Source organism: Trachurus japonicus, chromosome 21 (assembly GCF_045865225.1).
Source record: "Trachurus japonicus isolate A0001 chromosome 21, Traja_1.0".
Taxonomy (NCBI): Eukaryota; Metazoa; Chordata; class Actinopteri; order Carangiformes; family Carangidae; genus Trachurus; species Trachurus japonicus.
Window position 1 is genome coordinate 22,926,206 of NC_140927.1, and position 21,542 is coordinate 22,947,747.

Consider the following 21,542-nt stretch of genomic DNA (forward strand, 5'->3'; position numbering starts at 1 on the left):
CATGTAAACCCATCAATACCTACAACTGAGATTTACCAGATACCATTGGAAAAGATTTGATATGTTCTTAATTGATTGACCGTCAAAACAAAAGTCTTTGGATGGCAAACTGGATCATCTCTCTCAGCTGTCAGTTTTATTTCATAGGAACATTTCTCAATGTAGCGGCTGGACTTGATTTTAAGCAGCTTTTCCTGCATTGCAACATCAAGACATCATAATTAATACATTTTCACTACGTTCTGACAAAAATAGTAGGTGAGAAAAGAGAATTTAATAGAGCTGTGTTATTTACATTTGCTGCGATGGAAAGGTGGTTCTATGGCAACAAGCCACGTTGGTTAGAAAAGGATAAAATAACTTGGTGGGGGTTTCTGGTTATGCGTGCTGCTGCAATCAATGCAAGTCCACAAGAAAGTATCACAAATGAAAAGTAACAGCCATTGTACAAGTGATAATGTCAAGAAAAAGAGTCAAGGACATGTTTCAAAAGCCTGAAGAACTCGTGAATCAGGGAAATGTGTTGGGATCCAACCTCAAGGACACAGGAGCTGCCGACTCACGGAGAGAGATTACGGTGGCAACACTAACAAAACGTGGAGAGGCCCTCTACCATGGACATTATTAAAGCTATAAAGTCATTCAAACAAGTCGTAAATACTGAAATGGATGGTGTACAAGCAGCAATTAAGAATATTCAAACTGACATTGAACATTGTAGAAATTGCACCACCAAGACAGAGCAACTCATATCTACAGTACATCTGATTAAGGTTCAAGGTGTTGTGGGAAAACTTGAGAGAAAGAAGGGTTGGGTTAGGGTTAGACCCCAGTTCTGTCAAGGGAACATGGATCATGGACAAGCTGAACACACAGGCCCATGTCCTGGAGAGGGATCACTTGATAAAAATAACTTCATCATCCACGTACAGTACAGCACAGCACACAGCTGTCTCATTTACATATAGATGCCAAAAAAAAGTCAAGTCCAGAAGTGAAAAATATTAATAATTTCTGCTTTGTAAAAATCATCAAATACGGTTCCAGTAACATGACCTTTGAGTCATAGGCCAAGACAGTTTTAGAAGTAATGAATTTCAAGCACTAACAAAAAAATGAGCTTTCAAAATTATTTTATTAACCTGCATGGTTCTGTGTATTTACTCGGTTTGTTTGAGGTTTTGGTTTTGACCTTATCATGGTTCAAATCTGTAGATAATCCTTATATAAAGTTTTTTTGGCACGCACACAATCGGACAGCAGTGACATTCATAAATACAAGAATCCTCACAGTGGAGTATATATACCTCATCCAAGGCAAATTATGGAAATGTCAAGGGAAAAAAAGGCCTCTCCTGTAATGTTTAGGAAAGTGATAACAGACCCGGGATCAGCCCTTTTTCAGCCAAATCCATACCAACATTTAATTGGCTCTTCTGTGGTCTACACTCAGTGCCTGAAAAATAATAAATAATAATAAATTAAATACACAATAAGTCATTAAGTAACGTTTTATTTACATAGCTCTTATTAGAAATCATGGATTAATCTTTACAGTATAATCTGTCCAGTGTTGCCCATGACGTTTTATACGACAGATTATTCAGGAATGACAACATCATAGATTGTAAACATACAAAAAGTAAATGTAGGCAATCAAAAATGATGTTTTTCTTATTGTTATTTTTTTGACTCAGTTGAAAATAATTTTTTTAATAAGAGTAAGAAGACTTCAGCAGGGGATCAAACGTGGGTTGTATATTTCAAAGTTTGCGGCTCTTGAGTTTGCAGCTTTTTGTTTGGATGCTGCTGAAGGCACTAAAAGGTATTCCATCAAGTTAACATATGAATTTTTACCACAATTATTTTTACTTTTGCTTTTTCCAGCATATAAACCAACATAGATACTCATGCTGTAACGTACAAGTCACTTCACTTTTATTTTCAAGATCATTCAAATGTTCCTCATACAAACTAACTAACTGTCCAACTAGTACACACAAGCCACGTTTGGGACTGTTGCATGCTCTGCAGTCGATAATTTTGTTGTCATCACTTTGAAGTCTTTTTCTCTTGCAAGATTTAAGGATGTACTTCCAGCGATCAGAACCTGCCATTGAGTGGTTGGTCTTTACCTTTGTCTGGTGCATGAAGCAGCATTCAGCTCATTACTTTGCCACTTGATGCCGTGGCACTTGATGGTTAATGAGAAAAAGCTGTTTCGCCAGTAGCCACAAGAGGCAACAGTGAGTCCAATGCACACTTGAATACAAATGTAGATGTACCGTATGACAAAAACATGTATATTACTGCTTTATAACAGGTGTTTTCAAATAGTATTAGCACTGCAGTAGCCTCTTGATCTGTCTGCTATGGAGTAGATGAGATGGCCTTGTGTGGGGCCAAGGAGACCCGCTACACTAGCTGAACTATAAGCCTGTTTTATTTTTCACATACTATATGAATACATGTCATTTACTTCTCCCCTTGCACTGAAAGCGAAAGCGGCAGCACTGCTGGAGGTTATGATAGGGGGCAGCACAGGCACTTGCCCACGCACCCCAGACCTCTAAGGGACCCCAAAATACCCAAGTTAGTTAAGAGTCACTTGAGTAAATGTAATGTTAATAATGACAAATTTGTATTAAATAAAATATCAACTTAAACAGCCCCCCGACCCATTCTAAAAAATCCCTCTCTTATTAATTACCCTGATACATTTTTCACATCAGCCATTGAGTCTTTCATCAGTGTATCAAATGTCGTGTGTTGTTATTATGACTTATGATACTTATAGTTGACATGTCTGAAAATAATGGAAGAAGTCCAGTCAGTACTATTCCCCAAAGCCAAAAAAATGCGTTGTCAAGCCAAAAGCCAAAAGCCCCACATACAGTATGTTGAGATTTTCCTTAAAAATGATTGAAAACATGGAACAATAATCAAAACTGATAACAATTAATTTTCATCAATTGACTCACCAACTAATTAAAAAAAATCGTTTGAGGTTTAGAGTCTGTGTTGGTTTCTTGGGGACAGGCGAAATAATAAAACTGCCATGTACACTGCATGGGAGGTCGATAGGGGCCAACACATTATGCCCTGGGGCCCCTTAACAGGTTAATCTGGCAATAAGAGCAGCAGATAACCTGTACCTATATGGCTGAGCCCACAGGATCGTTCATAAATTGTACATTTATCTGAACAGCTTTAAGTCCTGTTATGGACTTCTAGCAGGATCATAATAAAACACACAGCTGTAGTAGTAAAACGTCTCCAAATGTTTCTTGATATGTGTTAAAATGCCTTTTTTTGTTTTAAATCACACGAATGGTCACATTTTGACATCTTGTCCCCTTTTATAATCACCACACACATTTTTTTAAAAATAGTGGACCCTTTGATCACTGGATAACTGCATGGTTTGACTGGATTGAACTGCCACGCTGCTCATTACATCAGTCACCTCTGCTTTGCTTTATGCCACAGCTCAGCTCAGATCTGCTCTGACTACAGTCTCCTCCTGCCCTGCCTTTGCTCTGCTTTTTATTTTATTTTATTTCAGCTGCAGCAGTGAAACAATTAAAAAATGGAGCTCTGTTTGAACTTGTCTCCCATTAAATCGTTTTGATTTGCACGGACGTTTTACATGAATGAAACTTTTCTTGGCCTTCTTTTTTTTGTAGACCCCATCCACCCACCCACCACAAACAACCACTGCCACCACCAAACACATGGACACGCATACACACACGCGCGCGCGCGCGCTGGCAAACACCATCTCCTTCCTCCAACAAGTGAGGACCCCTCTCGCTCTCCTCAGCGCCGGGGCTTTGAGCTGAGTTATGGATGTCTGCTGGAATTTTTCCCCCCTCATCCATTTCACTGTCTGATCGATGAAAATGACAGAGTGCAGGTGCAGACGCGGCGTATGTCAGGTCTAGCAGGGGGTGGGGGGGCGGACGGTGTGTGGTGCACTAGGACCGGGGAGAGATCCTCCTCTCGTCGTGTGCATTGCAACTACAGAGCGGAGCTGTGGAGGAAACCCCCCATCGGATCTGGCCATTATATCCATACATTTCTTTTTCCCATCTCCACCGCGACGCGGCTGAGTGCAGAGGATCGCACCAACCAGTGCGTCTGGGATGGTCAAGCCCCCAGGAGAGGATAAGTAATTAAGACCCATTTGCGCAAAAGTCAGCTGTCAGATTTTATTTTCTTTCTTTTTTTTTGAGGGGGGTGATCATTTCGCTGCTTCGCCCCCATTCGCTTTTGATATATATCTTTTTATTGGTTGTGGTAGTATTTTTCTTTTCTCTTTTTTTTTTCGTTTCTACCCATCATCATTTTATTTCAGGCGCGCAAAGTCACATCTGCGTAGGAGAGCGCTTGGCGCACTTCTTCCCCCAAAAGACAGAGACAAGATCTCCATTATTCTGTTTGGATTTAAACCGGACGATTGGCTGAATGGGTGACCTCGCAGAAACGCACACTATCACTGGCTCGCACCCATTTTATGGAAACGTGTTTTCTCTATTGACTTGGAGTTGTGATGTCCAGAGCCTTCCCCACTGACTGACAAACGGCGTTGTACCATTTTGGAATCGAGTCGAAGGTAGGCCAGTTTTTCCTCTTCTTGGCTCGCCGACCTGAACACGGCTTCCTTCTCCCCCCCTTGATCATTTGATAAAGTTGGCAGAGCTCAATTTAACGGGTTCTTCGATTATTGCGGCAGAGAATCGATCGCCTGTGACTCTGGGCTTCTGTCGGACACTTGGGGCAGTTATTCCAGAAAGAAAAAAGACGGTGCGGTGAGGATTTAATACTCATCAGTTTTGGTTTTTTACATTGTGGGCCAGTTAGATGCTTAAAGGGGGAGAAGTTCAGCACCTGCCACTGTTGCAGCAATGATATCAGGTCGAAGTCGGATCATTGGAGGCTGCAAACACCCCAAAAAGCGATAGTTAAAGAAACAGTGTGAGTACGGTGTGTGTTTGTGTGTGTGTGTGGCGCTGGAGAGGGGATGTGGATGTCTGTGTTTTTAGGAGTGAGTGTCCTCGTTTTGAATGTTTGGCTCTCGATGTCTTTGCTCCTGAGCTCAGTCACGGAGCTGCCGGAGAAGCCCTCTGCAGTGCAGTCTCTCTCTCTCACACACATACACACACACATACACACACACACACACACACACACCGGCCCGCCGGGCTCACTGGAGCTCACTAAGGAGAGGATTTAGATAAAGGTGTAAACGAAGCGGCAGCTTTGCCTGAGGACAGTCTACCAGTAAGCCTTATTATAAGCACAATCCCGGCTTTATGCGGTGGAGACATGGCCGCTGGTGGCACCGAGGCAACGATTGAACAACAAAATAGACCCAAGTTTTTTTTTTAATGGTTGCACCACAAAAAAAAAACAAGAACTTATCACGCTCACTCTCTCCCTTCGTGTGTGTGTGTTTGTGCGTCTGTGTGTCTGTCTCTCCGTGTGTGCGCGCGTGTGTCTGTCACGTGCACGCACACATTCACAGTGATTGAGTTTGAACTGATCGCGTGCGAGAGAGTGCGTCACTGTAGTTAGAGTCTAAATTGGAGACACAGACCAACAGGAAGATGCCAAAACAGCCGCTCGCCGCTGTCATCTGTTTAAAGCGTTTCCGTATCATTACGGCCGTTTAAGTGCAGCGCGGTGACAGCTCTCTGCCTCATCAGCGTGGACTCCAACAGACCCGGTGTCTGTTGCCATTTCGACCCGTGCTGGTATACCGAGCCCCCCCCCCCCCTAACCACCTCATGGGGACAAACAGCGCGGTCCCTTGGGTGGAACCGTGAATACCGACGCATGACGCAGGTATCCGAGTGGTGATTGATGATGATCCTATTTCTGGAAGTGCGTCTGGATCAGAAATGCCGGAGCACTTTGAGCGGCTCCACTTTTTAGTGGACACCCTCAGGAATCGCCAACCTGATTATTATTATTATTATTATCAGTAGTATTAGTATCGTTATTTTGTTACTGGTGTGTTTGCTCGATCCCAGTCGTTTTGAGGGGAGATTGTTGGTGGTCGGCTTCATCCTGAGCATGTGCTGTATGTGAGCGCATGCTTGTGTGAAGGTAGGCTCTCTCTCCCCTTCTCCCTGTCTCTCTCTCCCACACACACACACACACACACACACACACACACACACACACACACACACACACACACACACACACACACACACCACAGAGACTATCTAAGTTGCTTAAAACTCAATTCTATCTGACCAGTGTTGTCTCGCTGTTTGCTCAAATCCAGAGGACGCAAACCCCCCTGCGTGTCTACACCGTTAATCAGAGCAGACAGTGTTTATTCTCTTCTTATTTATTTATTTTTTTAATGATCATTTCGTCAGGTGACCTACATCTATCTGTGCTGGCAGAGACGACATGCCAGAGGCCGTTTGGAGGTGAGCCACATCTTCGATTCCACCGATAGAAAGTGATGAAAGACAAAAAAGAAAAGAAGAAAAAAAAAATGTCTCCGCGTCAATCTGGATTTTTTCGGTGTAAATTTTATGAGCGCGGAGCCTCGCGTTAATGAATTCGTAAAGTCACTTGTGTGTGATGTTACAACGTGCAGCAGATAAAAGTGGCAGGCCGGCGCCGCTGCCAGCAGCAGCAGCAGCAGCAGCGGCAGCAGCAGCACCTCATCATAGGCAAGATGACAGGAACTGTCTGTGGTGCTGAAACAGACAGCTCCTTTGTTCAACTCTGGGCGGATTTTGTAAGTTGTTCAGTGGCTGCAGCAACTTTCTCCCCCACTTGCGTTTTATTCCCAAATATTTGAGCAAACTGCTGAGCCACATGCATGTATGTGCTCTACAGCCTGTCACACTGTAAACATGTGGCTTCACAGTGCATTGAGAAGACATGCAGCTGAGGCTTCAAAATGGCCTTTACTGTACTGTGCATAGTCTGATAATGACATTCATCTGCCACCATGTACATTCAGCTACATAGTTGTGTGCTTATTACATGTCATGCTCATGTCATGTATCCTGGCTGTGCCCTGTGTTTTTCTCTTTTTTGTGTGTGTTTGCTTTAAATGGTATCTATAGGCATTGAGTGGTGTTAAAATCCATAAGCTGATCATCATGAAGTGGTGCTCCGCTTGGCTGTGTTGAGATTCGGCTTTGGGAAAATGGAGCATATCAACACTGTCTTAACAAAAAAAAAAGTACTATCACAAACACAACTGCAATATCTTGAGGGCCAGTTGTGTTTGCCCGTGCTGCTCAGTTATATAATATTTATTTGAAAGAAGTAATTTCTTCCCCAGTGTTTCTTTCATGCTAATAATTAATGCAAATCCAATCATAGAATACAGAGTTCTCTGCTCCTGTTGTGCTCCGTGTGTGAAACATGCTGCGACACACATACAAAGCCTTTGAAGCCAGCGTTAGCAGTTTTGTCAGTGTTTTAGATGTTGGAATCAGGGATTCTCTCTGGTCCCTTCATGACATAGATCATATGCACTGTGGCATTTTTTATGTTTTATCATATTAACCTTAAAGTAAAGGACCATGCTGATCGTTGTGCTCACTGAAGGAATTTCTCTTGCTGCTGTTTCTGTTTTGATTGCAAAGGGTTAAATCCCCCCTGAGCTTTTGTAATGCACATTGTGAGCGCCATGTTTGTAATAAACACAGTTGGGGAAATAATATAAAGCCGAGTGCAAATCAAGTTAACCCTGGGGAAGTCACGACAACTGTGTGCCTAATAATTGACTTGCCTTGCATTTCTGTGATTACTATTGCCCAATGTATATATATACAGTAGTAAGCAAATGACTGTGCCTGAAATATCTTCACATGGCAGTGAACATGTATCCTGGACTGGATTAACTGGGCTGCTCCTGCCCTGCGGGACAACAGCAAGACAATTTGTTTGTGTGCTAATAGTCATTTAGTAAGAATGAAGAGCTGCTGGAGTCTTCCTGGGCCTTTCCCGGACTAGTCCAGTGTTGGTGATGAATGATGTGTGTGTTTTCCGCCCTAACGTTGATTGAATTAGGCCACCCTGCAGACCCATTGCTTTCCCAAGGAGCACTCGAAGGCGATCCTGCGGTGAAGTGTATCAATAAGCGGGTGGATGGAGTGTAAGTGGTAGTGTTGCCGCGGGCAGACAGCCGGTGATGAGGAGGGGGAACACGCTTAGGGAGAGTCCCGCTGATCACACAGCAGATTGGGAGCCCTTGGTGCTGGCGTCTGTCGGTCCCTGCAGCGGGGGGAGAGAGAGGGAGCTGACCCAGAACCTCACACTGCATGGGCCAACTTCAGTTCAGCTTCATCACTGAATCCAGAGTCAGTTTTAGCTTTTGTTTTCTCCGTATCATCGGGAGCTTTTCTCTAACACACACCATCCCGGGGCTGTTGCACCGTGAGCCCTCGCTGTTCAGTCGTTTGGTGATTTCAGTGGATCTTTGATCTGGCGACGGACGTGCATGCTTCTGAACAAAACATCTAGTGAGCTTGACATTTTGATGACTTTGTTTTTGAAGGCTGGTTGCTTTGACGTGGACCCCCATGAGGCCACTGGCAGCTGAGCTCCCACTGTGGCAGATTGATATTTGTAATTTAAGGGAAGCTGTCACGCAGCATCCTCCAGATGGAGAGTGGCACGCAGTCGATTAAACACGGTTTGTTTAGAAATAATCATTTTGATGTGGGAGCTGAGGATTCATTTGAGGCATATTGGCTCAAAGGTTCAAAATGTTCAATTACGCACAGACGCACACAATCACATAATAATAACACGCAGATGCGGCATACACACACAGCGGCGTCGGGGAATAAAAGCTTTTAGCCTGTTTGTCATTCGATGAAGCCCCTCAGATCACAGCAGAAAGGACAGGTCAGTGATTTGTGTCCCTGTTGCAGAAAAGGTTGGGGATAGGTTGTGGCTGACAGCTAATTCATTAATTCACCCACTGGAGCACATACACACACACTCTCACACACACCCTCTCTCTCTCATGCGCATTGTTTTCATCGCTGAACTACTGGAATTGATATTTGCAAGAGGGTCATTTTTTAAAAGACCATCTCCTCCTTGTCACATTGATTGACAATAAAGGAACAATAAACAGCGCGGAGAGAATACGACTTGATTAACTGCCTCTCAGAAGAACCAAACATATGCAATAAATCAGGTTTCCATCTCACAAATTAGGACGATAGCGTTTAGATGCAGGTTTGAAGACTCGAAGAGCTCGAAGTCTTTAGGCATTTGTGCTTATACAGTGAGTTTAAATGATAGTTAAGCCCTCTGATGGCGCAGTGGTTAAGGGAGTGTTTATGCATACTGGCAAAGTGAGGGGGTGAAACACACATGGGACCTTTTACTTCCCCTACATCCTTTGTAAAATTGTTTGTTTATTCATGTTATGTACATAATTACAGTAGTAATAATCAACATAATAGAAATAGCTCCACAGGAAACACAAAAGAATGATGGATTAATGACTTCAGGTACTGATGGCTGACTTGAGTTTAAAATCTGTTGTTGTTGTTGTTGTTGACATGATGGGGAGGGAAGAAGACAGACGCAGCATAAAAAATATGTTATTATCATTCTTCATTATTGCAAATCAGACTGTTTCTTTGCAGCGTGATAGTAAATGTTTAGTTTAGTTCTGCAGCTTAATGAATGGGAACCATTGGTGCAGGCTACAGGGCTGATCCACAGGATCCATCCCATCTAAATATGAGACAGATATTTAATACATGCTGTATTTTACATTAGGTTTGACCCTGTCAAAATAATTAGAAGGATTGCCATCTGAAAAGAGGACGTTTTAACTTTAATTTAATTGCTGTATAATTACACTTAATCTTTAAAATGAAACATGAAGTAGGGTCAATTTATATAACCAGGAATAAGCTGAATTTTGGGGGGGTAACATTTGCTGATTAATGTACATACTATACTCCATCCTATGGGGGAAACTTAAACTAAGAAAAAACCCAACAAACTGACAGTTTGTTAGCTGAAATCTTGGGGAGTCGATGATGTCTGGATTCAGAGGGTGGAGACAGGAGACCACAGGATAGTTGACAATAGATGCTTGAACTCATCTCCACTGATAACCTCCCTGACACTATTGCTCACTCAAAACACCGCAGAGATCCCACGATACTCTTCCACTTCCTCTGCTTTTCTTTCATACTCGTCTTCCCCCGGAGCACTTTCTCAGAAAACTTCACTCCCCTCTTTCAGCTATACCGTTGACAGCAGTTGATGTGGTAAACAAAGTCAGGCCTGTCAAAGTCACTTTCATAAACCTGGCCTTTTAATTCACTCACATAAAATAGTAACCTGTCAGCGGTTACAGCAGTTATACTAAAGTGGTGTCGATTTATTTATTTTTTATTTCGTAGCTTGAAATCACTTTACTCGCCGGGGGGTGGGGGGAGTCTCTTTTATGTATAGATATGTATGCAGCTCTTTCATGCAACATCACCAGTGCATCTAAATCAATGAGGGGAGGAGATGGACGAGGAATAGAGAAAGATAGAGGTTAAAGACAGGTGAAAAGAACAGAAGTAGAGAAAGGAGGTGGGTTGGGCAGAGTGTAGAGAGGGAGAGGCAGAGATGAGGGGATTAGGAAATGTAATAAACTGAAAGAAGGTGCTCAAGCTTGTTTTCATTCGCCGTACAGCTGGAGCTCTTATTTGCTCCACTGGCTTTGAATCAGTCTCTTCAAAACAAAACAGTGAGAAAGACCACAGATGATAAGACAAAGAGACTGGGAAGAGCACATGTGTATGAGGGGAATCCTCCATTAAAACCAGACTGGAGAGATTGAAAACTGATTGAATGTGTACATGCATGAACAGTAAGAACTTCATCTCTATAAAAGCACTGTTTTCTATCAAAGCTCGTTTTAAAGCAGAAGTAAGCGATATTTTTGTGTTAATATAAGTCTTAAATAGTTATATCTTCCGACAGCAATCACTTACATAGAGTGTTTGGACCGAAACACAGGTCTCTCAGTCCCTCTGCTCTGCTCTGAGCCGAGGAGAAAACTTTTCTCGTATCCTACAAGTTTTATCCAATGGGGAGAGAGAACGGCATGAAGGGCTGTGTGTGCAGCCAAGGGATGCGCGTGAATGTGATGACGTAGGGACGAGGACCAATTGATCCATGACGAAGGCGGGGGCTGCTAACTCCATCGGCTGACAAGAAGTTATGGTGCGTTCAAGGCAACCCGTAACTCCTGTTTTTCCGACCTGTGAAGTCGTACCAGTTCGATCTGGTACGAGTTCACGGGTCGGAAGTTACGAGTGGCCGTTATAGTGACTTTCACAGGTAAAACAGGTGCAACAGGAAGGAAAAACACGAGTTACAGGTTGCCTGGAACGCTACAAAGTTGTAAGTCGTGACTTGAAGCTGTAACTTACGGTTTCAAAAGCCGGCCTGGAACGCAGCATTAGCCCAAACGACCGGATCGCTTACTTCTGCTTTAATCACAGAGTCATAACATGAGTCTCTTACCAAGAAAACCCAAAACGGCTAAATATGACGTATGTTTCCATTTAACTGACAATGCCCTTTATGATAACTCTCATCCACCTGGAGCAAACTAGGAAGTGGTGTGACCTTACTGTAGAAGTCTAGTGAGGGTGGACGTCAGGGCCTGAGCGATATGGGATTCATGGTGCCGGAGTAAAAAAATAAAATAAGAATAAGATTCCGATTAATCGTCTGCTATTCCCTAGGTTTACATTAACACACATTTGTTGCAAATAAAACCCCTCAACTATGGCTAAACATTTGTACAAATATGTATTGCAGGCACAACATTTTACTGTTTAACAATAAATAACGTATTATTCAAAATACCATCAGTGCAGCGGTGCAGTAAACTCTTGGAATATATAAATTAAATTAATACAAATAACTACAAAAAGGGCAAATGCCGATGAGTGAATAATTATACACTTTCTTCTCACAAGCCCTCATCAGCCCTTCAGTGTTGTGCGAGCCAAACCTATACAAAGGAGATCACCACAAACTGAGTCATCCTAACACAAACAGTATTCTTCTCTAGTGGATTGACCAATGCAAGGACATCATTTCTAAATTAAACCCAGACAGTTTGCAGTTTGTCTGCAAAGTCTTACAGGCACAAAAACAATGTTCACATCGCTTCTTATCGGCCAAAGCCTAGGCAGATACAGATGTGTCTGAGAAAGGCTTGAATCAGCCAATGAAATCAGTCGGCGTAGATCGATTTGTAAACAAACCTAAACTTCAGCTCAGGCAACACCGTTTATATTTCCTGGCACGTACGAACAGCCACCGCTATTTTTAACCGTGGCAGCGATCGTTACAAAACCGTACCCAAGTAGATCTTGTTGTGAGCATAAAGATAATGACAGTTCTCTAACTTTAGTAAAGTATTATTGTCGCCCACACTGTGATCTCTCCTTACCCCTAATTTCCCCATACGCCATCTCTGCTCCGTTCCAACTCTGATACGGTTTAGCTCCAACTGATGGAGCAAACCCTCGCCCACTCTATGTGTTGCATCTCGAAATTAATGCTGATAAAGTGATGATATACGGTCGAAGGTTTGTCCGTGGTGTTTTATTTTGAAATTTACTGGATGCTCTGTGCGTTTGACTTCCTGTGTTGAGGCGATCTAATCGACGTGGATTGATGCGTGATGGCTGCGTGATCCTGCAACATTTCAAACGTTAACATGTCAGAGATGGTTTATCTGTGTGGTGGTAATGTTGTTCTGTTAACACTGTTTCTGAGCGATAAAAAAAAAAGTTGAGCATGTTTTATAGCCTTGAAAACCTTTTGTATGTGCTTGTGGCCCTGAGGACACCTGAGACATTCGAGTGAACCAACACAGATGTGGTTTTGAGTCATTTATTGTGTGTTTATTTTCCCATCTCTCTGTGGGCAGATTTTATCACTGACAGTCAAAACTACCCTAACATGGGCAGGAAACTCTACAGGTGTGTAACTGAGATTGAATGAAGGCAGAGTTTGAAAATGGTACCTGTAATAGTTGGGTAGGAAATAAGGGAGGAGCCGCTGGCCTTCCAGTTTATGGCCCTGACTGACTGTCACTCATGGATTCATGCATCATCTCATCCCAGCTTCAATCATCCCCATTCAGGCACAGATAAGATGAATACACATGAGCTTTTCAATTTGTTGTGATTTCCCACGCATCAGCAAACCACTAGATTATCATAGGAGTAACTGATACTGGTGGGCTCGGACCACACTCACCTTCAAACCCTCCCTTCATTGTGAGTTCAGGCACACACTTGTTAAAGAGGAACTATGCCAATTTTTACCTTAAACAGCTACAGAGTTATTGTGATGGTTAAATGACTTGTTCCAGGGAGAATGGAGGCTCTCTGCCTTCCACCTAGCGTCTTTTGGCCCCAAACCAACCTTGCAAAATCAGTTCCTCCGACCCGGTGTCCCAGCTCTCGTCTCGGCGGCACCATGACACAAACACACTGCATAATCTCATGTTTATGTCAGATAAGACTAGAATGTATTATGATATATCTTGTTATCCACCGCTTCATGGATTGTCTTCTCGCTGGCTTCATTGAAACAAACAAAACAAACAACAAAAACAAAGCAAAACAGTGAAAAAGTGACCGGACTTGCATAGTTCCCCCCTTTAACTCTTGTGACTGCATCATTCAGGTTGTGACGCCAGTACACTGTTAAAAATCAAAGACAGAAATACTAGACAAAGTATTCAAAACCACACATACAATGAATCACAAGGTGAGGCCTTTTCAGTCCCTAGTGAAAGAGAAAGTGTCTTCCAGGCCCATTACGAGGAAAAAAAACCACATTCTGGCTGATGTTGATTATGCCTCTCATGTTGACGTCTGCTAAGACAACAACAAGCAAGAATAGATTGCACTCCTGACCTTATTCTTATTAGGTTTCTCTCTTACTGTTTGCAGCCTACCCATCGGCCTTTTCATAAAACACAGAAGCTAGACCGCACCAGCAGTAATAGAATCATTGTCTCATCTGTCACTTTGCATTGGTTCTGTGAAAATCTTGCCAATGTCCCATGGGCCAGTGTGTAAGAAATGAGATATGAACAGTTCCCACCACATGTGCCCATTCAGAACAAGAAATAGAGGAAGTGCAGCCTCTCCTCTTCTTCTCTGCTTTGTCTTTTCCCTGCGACACACAAACATTTAAACACACAAGATTAGTCTTGGATAACGGCCTTGTCCTACAGGATGAAATTGCATTTTAAAGGTGTAATTTAATCGCTTCCTTTTTCTTTTCTTTTTTTTTCTGTGGAATTGGTGTGGAAAGCGAATCGCTGCTGCGGTATCCCTCGGAGACCTAGATGTTGAAAATCTCCCGAGCTGGCAGTTACTTGTAAAGAAAGTTGTCAGAATTTTCAAGATCAGATTTGCTCACAACAGTGAAATTGTAAGCCGTGATCTCTCGGTGGACTGGACCACAAAAGAGACGGCGAGAGAGAGAAAGGGAGAGAGGGAGTGACTTTATCTCAGCTTTCTGTTGCTTGGCTTGCCAACTTGTCTATGAAATCCACTCAGATGGCCCCGGCTCAGAGCTATAAAGACGGAAGGACAAAAAAAAAAAAAAAAAACACACACAGACGAGGTCATGCGAGAATTGGCAAGGGAAAGAGAGAGAGAAAGAGAGGACAAGAGACGTAGGGGCAAAGGGAATGAGAGGTATTTCTATTGTTTCCTAAAGCTGAAACACTCTGTCCTGTTGTTGTGTCAGCTGCAGTGGCCTGTGTTATGCTGCAATGAGTCTCCAGGGAGCAGCGGGCACTGCCATAAATATTGTCCCGTTGGTGGAGCAGCAGCCGTTCAGGAGGACGCCACCGGTCGGTAACGGGCGGGTACGAGACTCGGCTAAACGTCTTTAAACACTCATCCGCTCGAGTTCAGGGAGACACACTCACACACACACACACACACACTCACACACACATGGCAAGAACTTAAGAGCAGCAGATGGCTTCCTTGTTAGAGGATGAGCTAAAATATCTGATATTGTTGGATATGGATCGAGCGCTTGTAATAAACAAGCACAAACATGGAGACATGGGTGTGTGTTTGTGTGTGTTTTTGTGTCTATGTTTGTGTGTCTGTGTGTGTGGGCAACGATGGGGCAGTGACAGGACGAACCACAACGTGTTAGCGTCTCCGTTTGTCAGAGCTGTGACATTGCAGTGTGTTTGTCGAAGGTCAGTGACATCTATGTGTCTGCTCATCTTGCATATGCTTGTGTGTGTGTGTGTCTCTCTGTGTGTGTATGTGTGTGTGTGTGTGTGTGTGTGTGTGTGTGTGTGTGCCTGTGTGCACTGATCTGACACACAGGCCCAGTCAGTCCTGTTCTTGGCTCCAGCAGTGATCTGGCACTTTTCCTAGTCCTGTAGCCCCTGCCATGCCTCCCCTTCTCCCCCCTCTCTCTCCCTCTCCCTGTCTCTCCTGCTGCCTCTCCTCCGCCTCCTCCTCCTCCTCTTCTCTCCTCCCTCCTCCCATCCTTCTTTTCTCCCTCCATCATCCATCCACACACACCAGTGCAGATCCGCCTGCCCAGGCCTTGCAGGGTATCAGGGAAAAAAGAAAAAAAAGAGAGAGAAAGAAAGCTGACTGGACTTCACACCCTGGCTCTCCTGGTACGCCTACTCATCTCTGGCTTTGCTTTGCTGTACCTTACTATCATGTGACAGTAATATGGTCGTATTATGTATCCGATTACAATAATGCCACACAAGAGATGCTGAACAAATGCCCTATGAAGAGTCGTTGCTGTTCACAGACCATGATAGCAATCAACAAAGCCCTTTCCACATTCCTCAGACAAAACCTTGGATATCCTCACAGCAGGGAGGGACACGCACACACACACACACACACACACACACACACACACACACCGATACAGTCTTACAGTCCTGTTTCTGTTCACATAAATCCTGTAATAAGATTCCATCTGAGATAACTGGACTGCTCCCTGCAGGGCATTTTCTCGTCTCCGAGACCCACAGCAGCTGCACTGTAGAATGGATACAGGTCTGAGAACAATCAATGATACTGAGTGTGTGTGTGTGTGTGTGTGTGTGTGTGTGTGTGTGTGTGTGTGTGTGTGTGTGTGTGTGTGAGAGAGAATGTGAGTGTGTGTGTGTCTTTTTGTACCTGGGATTTTAAAATAAAATTTCTGAATCAGCACCCGTAGTGGTCACTAGATATTAAAGTTTAAGCAGCAGCCTCTCTGAATTTAGACGGGCCAAAGCTGTTGAACTGAAACATAACATCTGCATCCTTATTCAATATTAATGAAGGAGAAGAAAGAAAAAAAAAGATCGAGGAACAAATCTGCAAAAATTAAAATGCACCTGGATGCCGGTTCAGCACACACATCACAACACATCACAACACATCACATCACAACACAACACCTGCCTGTTGGTGCCTCGGCATCCTTTGTGTAGATGTAGAAATCTATAGGTGTGTATTGTCTATTGTAGTTGAAGCTGGATATTGGTTTTAGAGTCCCATTGTGACACATACACATACATATACACATACGAGGGGGGGTTCAGGTTGAGACGAACAGGTGAGCTTGTTGGGTTGAACCACAGGAGACGGTTGAAGGTCATTGAGACGCGCTTCTCACGCACAGCAGAGCAGCACTGAGACGCAGGGACGGTGTAAATAAGAGCAACAGATAACGAGCTGAGCACATGTTGAATTAAACATCCTCTGATCCCCCCGGGCTCAACCCCCCACTTCCCATCAGCCCCTGCACCACCATCCACCCCCTCGTCCCCAACAAGTGTGTTATACCACACCTCATCTGTGTAATAAGGCTTTTATATACTTGCTCCCTTTGTGTGTATTTGAGGATTTCGGTTGGCTGTGGCTATTGTTCTGCAACACCCACAGGTTGTTCTCATTGGTTCAGGAGCTGATGGGGCCCATATATCTTTCTCTGCCAAAATTGACAGCATTTTTAGGCTCTTTGTGGGCAGCAAAGTGCAGCAGGGTAAAACTCTCCACCTCATTGCAAGTCTCTCATACACTCTCGCTTGTGACCTCACCTTGGTAAGTTGCTGTGTGTGTTTGTGTGTCTTTGCATGTCTTGTACTGTAGATCTTTACAAAATAATCTGATTTTATGCTATTTATTTTTTTCTTTTGTACTGTACAAATCCCCCCCCACTGTTGGCAGATGGCTTCAGATAGTTGTGTAATTACTGTAGTGTTATGAAACTCCTAGGCTCATTTTCTCCAAATCAGTGAAAGCATTTTTCTAAGTTTAATTGAGTTGGTGAAAGTAATCCATCAATACAAGGCAATTACTACCTAGTTTTGGTGCACAAAGTTCCAGTCACTGTTTGATATTAATGTGCAACAACCTCAGAAACATTGTGAGAGCTGAGATGAGACCGGAGGTGGAGTTCAGCTTCTGCTTCACTGGTTTCCACTGTCTTTTCTACAAAGTTTATCCTTCAATACTTAGTTTGCATCCTTTAAGAACTTCCCACACAGGCATACGTACAACCAACACACAAACCAGAGCAGGATGGTGCCTTTTTAGAGATTTTTTATTATTATTATTCTCAAAATAACAACTGTGTGGGTTGTACAATGATGTACTCTTATCTATATGTGGTAGGAAAGTGGCTGGATGTAGATACAGATGTGTTTACTTTGTATAGTACAAGATTATATTTGATTTTTAACCTTTACTTTACTTCTCATTACAAAAAGAGACCTCCAATATATTAGTTTATGTGATCAAACATGGCTTTTACCTTCATGATGTGTTTCAGTGTGTTTCTGATACACTGATATAATAAGTAACTGGTGTGGCTAGATGGCTAGATTCTTCCCTTGTGGCATCATTCCTCTCTTTTGTAACCTTTCCCACCCCCACCCCCATCTCTTTTTTCCGCCACTTTCCTCTCCATTTCTTCTCGTTCTCTCTCTCTGCTCCCAGCCTGTCCCTAGTCAACCAGAGAATCGATTTTTAAACAGGAAAGACTCTGGGGACCGAGCAGAGAACCATTATTGGCCTCATTTAGGCTCCATTGCGACCATGATGGCTCCTCTAGACAATAGGATAGACTCTGACATGGATACCAAAGCGTAAATGCACATTCCAGCTGAAAACAGCTCAGGCCAGCATTTCTCGTCTTCAGGGAGCTTTGGTTAAAACAGAAACCCTCTCGGTTAGAGAAGATCAACCACCACACCTTAACACAAACCAGGCACATCCAGCACATTTCAAAACCACCAGATATAGAAAACCTATGGGCTTTTTTCCATGCTATTTACTGCGTCGTGGTTTTTGTGCAGTCCGCAGCATATGGCGATTTGTTCCCACCGTAAACAGCGGCTGCTGATTCCTCATCAGGGGCCTGCGCTCCTCTATAGCAGCTGTATGTCTGTCAGAAACCTCAGGCAACATGCACAGCCCATCGCAGCGCTGAGGTTTTATGGAGGCCTCTGCGATTCCAACCAGACTTGGACACACTGTGTAGTGATCCAACTGTACTGATGAAACTTTTGGACACTGCTATGGAGTCCCAGGAATAACACGTTTCCCCCTCAGGCTTGACAATTAGCTCCTAATCATATTACTAATGAAGAAACAAAAACCCTAATTTGGAAATGTCTGTTCAGTTGACATTATCCTGAAACGAATCTCGGAGCCATGCGTGTTGCTGTGTGAGAGGGAAATCAATGCACTACAGTAGGAAGACTGAAGTGCAGCAGGGAGGGAGGGATTTGCGGCATATTTATCAAACCAAAGCAACATTTTGGACACAAGATGTTTGTAAAGCTGGCATCTTTTAGTCTTGTTTCCGTCGCAGAAAACAGTAGGATGTGAATTGACATTGCACACATGGAGGCTTGTTGTGTGTGCCTGCAGAAAACAACAGTTACACATTGAGAGAATTGCGCCGGCAATACGCTAAACACTTGGATGCCCTCTAACAGCAGCTGTCAATATCACACCGCAATTTGGCAAATGAAGGACATTATGTTCTATGCCTGATAGAATAAGAATCAATTTAAACAAATCAATAAGCATTTGGTGCTATTTTTTATTCACTTAGGCTGATGGGAAGACACAATTTAGCAAATCCACAACAATACTCGTCCCTGTTGCCTGGATACATTATTCACTACAAAAGAGCAACTTACTTTATCGTAAAGGCTGACCTCCGTCCTCCCACACACGTGTGGTGGGAGTGTGTTGCAGGGGTTTAAAGACTGAAAAACAAAAGGAATGGACAAACGTATATAAATACATTCCATGTAAGTTATATGCCTACATTGCCGTGCTGTGTGTGATGAATATATCCTGTACTAGATCACCTGGGAGTGTGTGCGTATGTACAAACAATATTGATCTACGCTGTGGTTGTGTATACATACAGTATACTGTAAGGCTGTTTTACCTGGGCAGGATCCATCATTTAATGGAGCACAGGTGCATCTTATCCAATTACAGAGCAAAACTATTTTATATTACTATTACTACTATTTCATTGGCTTTTTTTTTTTAACTAATATTATAGTAATATTTCAATTACCCCTTCACCTTACTTTGCTGTAACTATGTTTTACAGTAGAAAAGCCTCAGGGATAAATGTGGCTTACAATCAACCAGTGATAGCTGTGCTTTATTTGTGCTTGAAAGTACAATATATAATAATTATATATATCATTTTATTGTAATAATGTTTCACTAGACAATATAGCGGCTGTTGTTTAACACACAAAGACAAGATATAGGCAAGAACCCTCACTGTTAAAATCATAGCCTACATAATACTATTGTATGAGCTTCAATTATGTCAGAACATGACATTTATAATCAATATAAACAATTATTACTAATTACAAAACGACATCTTATTAGGATGAGAGTTATCAAGGTAACTAACGATGAATGCAAGGAAAGATGCAAGCATAAAAAAGATGAATGAATGTGCAGGTGTCTTGTAAAAACCAGTCAAAACCCAACCTACAGTATGAAAGTTGTAGTGTGTAGCTGAATATCTCTCTCAGTCTGTGTGTGTGTGTGTGTGTGTGTGCGTGTGGACTTGTGCATGTGTTTGACAGTGTTTTTAGTCTCTTCTGTGTCAGTTGTGGTCCGGCTGCCCCCAGTGGGGTGTGTACACTAAATGGGTGAGGAGAGTGTTGGTCCCTGCTCTCCATCAAAGGCAGCATTGACTGGAAGCATGAGAGCGTCTCTGCAGCCAGTCATCCTTGGACAGCTGACAGTGGGCCCGGGACACGGGGGACATGGCTGAAAGCATTCAACAACAACTGGAGGAAAATGCTTCACTGCTGGTGGAATGTGTCTGAACCCCAGACCCACGCTCGCAACAAGCCACAGCTCCACTCTTGACCAATCATGTGCAAATGGCTTCAGTTTGCCTCCGAGCTCTTTCTAATTAATTATGTACACAGTGTTGCGTTTTATGTGCTCGAATGTGCTCTTTAAGTGCATGTACAGTTTTCTGTGTGTGTGTGTGTGTGTGTGTTCGAGGTTAGCAGAACAACAGTAGTGCGGATCGGTTCAGAATCGCGCGGTAATTAATCTCACTCAGGGAAGAGGTGCATGTTGGGACTGAGGCAGGGCATAGCTCACCGCACCTTGCTCGTTAACTCTAACCACCTATGGCCAGCCTCTGGAGATTAACGAGGGCTGCCCATGGTCAAAAGCGGTCAAATTTGTTTTAACGAACACTCACTCAGCCAACCAACCACCAAACTTATGTTTTTTTTTCTTGTTTTTTTTTTTTTTCCCATTCTGAGGCAGTGATTTGCTGTATAGCTGCAGAATAATATTCATGGGACCTGACTCACACTGTGACACATCTGGCAAACAGCAGAGCACACACACACACACACACACACACACACACACACACAAGAGATGCACACATACAGTAAGCATAGTTGCAGTGCGGTGCCATTTACTAGCAATCCCAGCATGAATCTCTTTGACACAGTGACACACAGAAACACCTATGACTCATATACTTGTGTATGTGTGTGTGTGTGTGTGTGTGTGTGTGTGTGTGTGTGTGTGTGTGCTAGTGGTGTTTATACTGTACCACTTATTTTTTTTATCTGTATCTCTGGTCTTTTTGCACATTGGTGCCGCATTTGATAGCGACATAGCTAAAGGTTCAGATAGAGAAAGAATGAGACGATGAGAGTGAATGAGCTGCATCTGCAGAGGAACTGTCACTTGTGAATAATTCCTCCTGTCTGTCTAATTGCAGTGTTTGACTCCGGCGTGAACCTGCCCAGGATTATCATTTAGTTCATGTGTCTCTCAGAGGATAGCTTCAAAGGTTACTCTGTACACTCGCTGGCTCCTTGAGCACATAAATAATGTATTATTTCATAGAATGGAGGATGGTATATACACATATCGCACATACATATTCTCATCTCCTGACACCAGGGCTATAATCTGAATTTAGCT

At 43.2% G+C, this 21,542-nt stretch overlaps 1 protein-coding gene across 4 annotated transcripts in view; it reads left to right on the forward strand.

Annotated features, from left to right (window-relative positions):
• The first annotated feature begins 3,992 nt into the window (after positions 1-3,992).
• The window catches only part of il1rapl1a (interleukin 1 receptor accessory protein-like 1a), a 173,938-nt gene continuing 156,388 nt past the window's right edge, over positions 3,993-21,542 (forward strand). For all 4 annotated transcript variants that reach the window (XM_085765141.1, XM_085765138.1, XM_085765140.1 and 1 more), the window contains exon 1: positions 3,993-4,615. The gene's annotated coding sequence lies outside the window, so the exon portion shown is untranslated. The remainder of the gene's footprint in view (positions 4,616-21,542) is intronic.